This window comes from Aptenodytes patagonicus, chromosome 2 (genome assembly GCF_965638725.1).
Source record: "Aptenodytes patagonicus chromosome 2, bAptPat1.pri.cur, whole genome shotgun sequence".
In the NCBI taxonomy this organism is placed as follows: domain Eukaryota; kingdom Metazoa; phylum Chordata; class Aves; order Sphenisciformes; family Spheniscidae; genus Aptenodytes; species Aptenodytes patagonicus.
Genome location: NC_134950.1, coordinates 165592978 through 165598794, shown reverse-complemented (window position 1 = coordinate 165598794; position 5817 = coordinate 165592978).

Sequence of the window (5817 nt, the reverse complement as noted above, 5' to 3'; positions counted from 1 at the left end):
GGAGACTGAAAAATGAAGTCACATGTGACGAAAGGAAACAGACTGCGTGTGTCACAGATGCAGTGCTTGCAGCAAGCCCTACATTTCTTGCCCATCTCCTTTTGGGACCAGCATAGGTGTACATATATATATTTATATGTATACAAGCACAGGCATAGGGTGATAACCCTATCCGTCCACCTAGCAGAGCAGTACCACAGGGCTGATGTTCTGCAGAAGTCCTTCAGCTGCCACTGAAGCAGCTCAGGTCCAACCCAAGGGACGCGCCGATGGCTGAGGGACACGATTTGGCACCCTCCCCTCCAGCACCGCCATCGGTTAGGTCAGCTTTCACACAGCTAGTTTTAGCTTACCTTGCATCTCACAACACTCTGGTAATCAGATCCAAGCTCAAGCCCACTTTTACAGCCAGGCTGTCTAATCCAGCTATGGTTTCATTTCACCACGCTTTGTGTCCCGCTGTGGCTCCCCAGGGGCTCAGGCATGGCCACCCTGCTTTTAGAGGCACTGCAGCACCGAAGGGCATCAGCTGGGTCACAAAACAGCCGTGGGGGGAGGAACACGTATTTTTCTTAATGCATGGGAGTAGAAGGAGGCTGGCAGGGAGGCAGGCTGGTCTTCCTCCAGATGGACACATCAATGCGGAGATGGGACAGGACTTAAGGCTGTTGAGCACCGGCAGCTTGGCGGGTGCTCCCATTCCCTCCCCGGCTCCAGCCTGCTCGATGCCCAGCCCTGCCCCATCAGCTGCTGAGAGCTGCTAGGGAAAACTTGCACGGGCCTTTATTTGTTGTCTTGGGAAATATTTATTCTTGACACAAACCAAATTTACTTCCGTGATCTGCTAAATACCTCCACGCTGTTTCTTAAGCAGAGTTGGAAGCACTTCGTTCCAGACCTGTTTTCTGCAATCTCTCCCCACCCGCTGAACGCACCGGCAGGGAGGCCGGGATGCCAGCCATCGTGCCTCTCAAACCAACATCAAAGCCTCACGTTCAGCTCTTGGAAGCGAGTATTTTGGGAATATTATGTTGCCACAGCTGTAATTTTTCACATGGCAGGTGGGAAACCTGCCCTGTTTGAAGGGCACAATGGAAAAGGCCAGTTGCTCTGTAATACTTTACAACACCAGAAAGTGAGGGTTGTTCGTAGCCAGCGCTGAGTATCCATCCCAGAGCATCCACACAGACACTTCAGATATTTTAAGCAAACACTCAAAGCTCTTGTTCGGTCTTTTCCTCCAAGCTATGGCAAAAGCAGACAAGCCATTAACTGCACAGGCAGATGGCTATTAGGAAGCGTGTGAGAACTGGCTACACCACCACTGTGTAGGTGGAGCCGATTAGATGGACCTGAATCAAGAAAAAAAAAGAAAAAAGAACATTTCCTACATTTCCTTTGCTGCATGGTGAGAAAAGCTTTTCCCGTGTGACTGCTGGAGAAGACAATTCAAAAATAACAGCAAAATTGCTCCTCACTTCCCCACTGAGCCAGATTACTAGCAAGAGCACTTTGGGGTTTATATATAATTCCTCCACAGCTTCACTGCCGGGCAACAAACACACAGGACCAGGATGGGCACAGGAGGGTTCGGGGTTTTCTTCACACAGGCTGGCATGGGTTAAACACGTAAAGAGACCCAGGCATTACAGTACCAGAGGTCCCCACTTGTCTGCAAGCTGCCACCAAAAAAACCCCTCCCTCTTCCTCTGCCATCGCATCTTTAAGCAGCTCTGGTTTACCCACCTGCCTGGCCCTACCTGGGATACATCTTTGGAGCTCCTTCACCGTGGAGACCTCCCACCAAAAACAGCCGAAGCAAGGCTGCCCTATTTCTACAGCCCATTCCACCCAGCGGCACAGATGACAAGGGTGCCTGGCAGGCAGGAGACCTTCTTCAAATCCTCCAGGGCTGACATGGCTGCTTCTCTGGTGAGCAGCCCTGGGGACAGCACGGCACTAGCTGGCCAGTTTGGTAGGGTTTCTACAAACTGGGAGTTTCCACTAGAAAGACCAGTGGCTTCAAGTCCATGAACCAAATCAAAGCAGGCTGTGAAAGCATGTCTGCTTGGACACCTCGCTAAACCAGGTGGTGTACTGGCAGAAGGATCTCTATTTAATGGTTTTCCATGACAGAGGTCTAGCCAATTCCAAAAAAAAGGCTCGTGACTGAAAACCCCCAGAGAAACCCTATGCCCATCTCCTCCAGCAATCACCACTGGCCAGATTAGCAGCTTCTGCAAACCCTTGTTTTTGTTACCTACTTGCCTCTATTTATTTTACAGGACACCTGAGTGTCTCTGTCAGGGAGATGATTCCAGTGACAGAAAGGACACTCAAAGTTGGGTGTTGCAGCACCTCTGAAGCCCTTTGATGAAAGAAATCTTCAAATTTCTGGGTGTGGAGCTTCTCCCCTTCCAGTTGTCACCTGCCATATCTAATACGTGTTACTTTTTCAGGACTGGGACCGTTTCTCCACAGATTAGTGCAGCACTTAGCGCAACTAGCTAATGAGACCCATCTTTACTACTACAGGACAAACTGAAAATTGCAAAACGGTGCTCTAAAGTGAACCAACCACACAAAAATAAAAAGAAGAACTTTATATCTCTCCTCCCCCCCCCTCCCTCCCCAAGTTGTGTTTACAGATGGAAACAGCAGCATTGCAAGATGTCAGTACAGGGTTAAATCCTCACCTAGAATGAGATTCATGAAGAAGCTGGAGTCAAAACTGTCTTCGGAGAAGATACACAACTTGGGTGGTCAATCTAAAGGCACTTCCAAACATTAGTGTCAAAACCCTTATCTAGGAAAAATCATTAGCTTCATTCTGCACTGCTGTCAATATAACGCTCGAAACAACAATTCATTTTAAATGGGTATCTTAGTATCACAAGCAGAAAGACAGTTATTACGGGCCAGAGACATTTGATTCATATCCCCCATCATTTTTGGCCACCAAAGCCTACACTGCGGAAACAGTCTGCCCTCAAAAGGCCAAATACGGAAAGTGCACCGAGCTGAGCTGGTGGGCTGCAGCCAGAAGCAGCACCCGGCCCGAAGCGGGGTGAAGGCAGCTGCTGAGAGCCCTCGAGCACAGCGGCAGCTCTCGCCCTGCGTTCCCGTCTGCCTCCTATTTACCATCACTTGCACCCTGATTCAAGACTAGCAGTAACAATCAAGAGTAGACAGTCAGAAAATCACTGTATAAGGCTGCAGACAGCCTGGTCGTCAATTTGCTCTCGCGATTCGGTTATTTAGCTTTAAAAACAAGCATCAAACCAGTGGAGGAACTGGTGGATACACTTCTCCATTTCCAGGACTCCTGCTGCTTAGCTGCATCACAGAGGCTTGTATTGTCACTACAGATGCACGCAGGGAAGTGATAAAGTGTGCAACGGGAATGACAGACGGACACGGACACGAGCACAGTTCTCATGAAGGATCTTGAGGCAATTACTTAACGGAGGTGGCTCAAACAAGTGTGTAAAGCCTGACCCCCTTGCTATTACTTGTTTTATATTTCCTATTGTAAAGAAAGCACATTTGTTTGTTTTGCTGTATGCTGGACTCCACAGTTACTTCAGATGAGGAAACCAGCAGAAGACGAGCAGGTGAACGTACTCTGGCACAGACCAGCGCTGGAAGTGGTTTCACCATTCACTACCTTCTGCCACCCCCCAAGGGGAGCTGAGGAACACCGACCACGCTCAAACAGAGCTGAAAATTATATAGGGAGTCTAGTCTATGCGGTAAGCCACGAGGCATGAAGATTATGGTAACTGGGGCTTGCAGGAATTCAAGGGGAGGTACTGAGTTAGGGAGCTGCTGGTCTCCATAGCAGGCCCCTGCGGGAGTGTCACGCTCGGCACTTCTGCTGTTGTCGTAATGGCAAGCTGTCAGCAGAAAGGGAAGATACCTGGAGTTCCTCGCATACAACTGGTGCTGTCCCAAAAGAGGTTTTTCGCTACGGATGGACACGCATCTGTAGCACTGAGATCTGCTTCAGCTGTCCGCAGAAGGTGTGTGTGAGCACGGCAGGAGACATCCGTAACCTCTCAGCTGAAAGGACCAGGGGGAAAAGGAAGGCGGAAGGCTGAATTAAAAAACCAGAAATAATTCAAATAATGGGGAAAAGAGAAAGACAATGCAAAGAGCAATGACCAGGTACCTTTTCCAAAGGGTGACACCATCGCAGTGCCAAAAGGCTGCTTGGACTCCAGTGAAGCACACACAAGACCATCAAGAGGCCCATGAAGTATCTGGCACTTTGTTATTCCAGGCAACGCACACCGACATCTCCCACGTTCTGCAAAGGGAGAGGTGGCTTGCTGTTTTGCGATTTACTGGTTTTGTTACATCTGATAGGATTAACAACCAAAATTCTGGGCTAAAATTGAAATGAGCAAACGTTTTGTCAGAATTTCACCCAATTTCTCTCTAATTTATGTGGGCAGTAAACTTTTATGATGTCCTTAGCTAGTCACATTTCTCTGGTTTTAAATGTCTGGATTTTGTAAGTATGTTCTTGGCAAACACAAAGGTGTCAGGGGAACCATAACTGCTTTATAAAGTGATCTACTTTTGGATACTGCAACTGAACTGAGACGAAGGAAACTACAGTTTTTAGAACATCCAGCCGATGATTCACAACATCCAAACAATGCTCCCGATTCATCCTTTATGAAAACAGCCCAATTCAGCCTGGCACTACGTGACCCTTCTCAGAAACTATTAACTCTCACATTAAAACTAATGAAGGTGTTTTTATGGCACAACTCCAAATTTATATAGATTCTTAGCATTAAAAAAAAAAATCTAAGTACTTCCAGTTTTTACTCTTTCTTTCCAGATGAAAAATGTCAGAGGATACAAGTCACGCTAATTTATGTCTGAAATTCAAGATGTAGACACAAATAAAGTACAAAACTAATGAAAAAAAATTTCATTAAGTCTCTCAAGCAGACGCAAATCTGAGCAACTTCAGTTCCTGCTGAAACAGAACTGGAAATACATTTTTAGTCCATCTTCTGCTTTCACGTAGAAGTTTTGTTGCGAAGTTTATAGACCAAAGACTGATGCTGGGAAAAAAACCCAGTGAATGACTACCACAAACAAAAAGAAAGCAGTGCTCACCTCTCAAATCAAACAATATGCAAGAAAACACGTTTATCCAAACTCAGTGGTGAAAATGAAATATTAAGCTTACGTTAATTTATGAAGACCCAATCTACACTGGTAGCACCTTGTGTAAACTCTGCTTCTATTGCTTTTTTAAAAAAAAATTGCAGAACTATACGTGAATGGAAGAAGTCCGCTGCAAATGACAACGGTTGACAGTTACTGACATGCTGAAGTACCCAAAGCACACCAGGTCAGGAGAGGTAAGAGACAATCTGGTTTGGTTAACACAACCAAGTAAAGACTGTAAGGGATTCAGATTATGTCTCACAAGTCTCTAATAAGAGAGTGTTAAATTAAATATTTCTAAATTAATTTAATTTTTAAAAAATCCCAGAAAGCACCGTTGCTTCTACAGCATCATACTGAAAGACATTTGCAGGCGGAATTACATTTAAACACGTTCCAGTTATACTCCCAAGGTGTCTACTGTCTATTTTTATAATATTCCTAGAAGGGATTCCATACAAACCCCAAGTCTGACGTCTCGCTTGGAAAATAGCACAAAGCCTTTTCTGGAGGTCCAGTAATCTATTCATGCCAGAAAGGGGTCATTTTCATTTCCCACATCTAAGTACTGCAGCAAACCACGTGTGTGCATCGTGTTACACGAGAATGAACGTTATTCCAAACCCG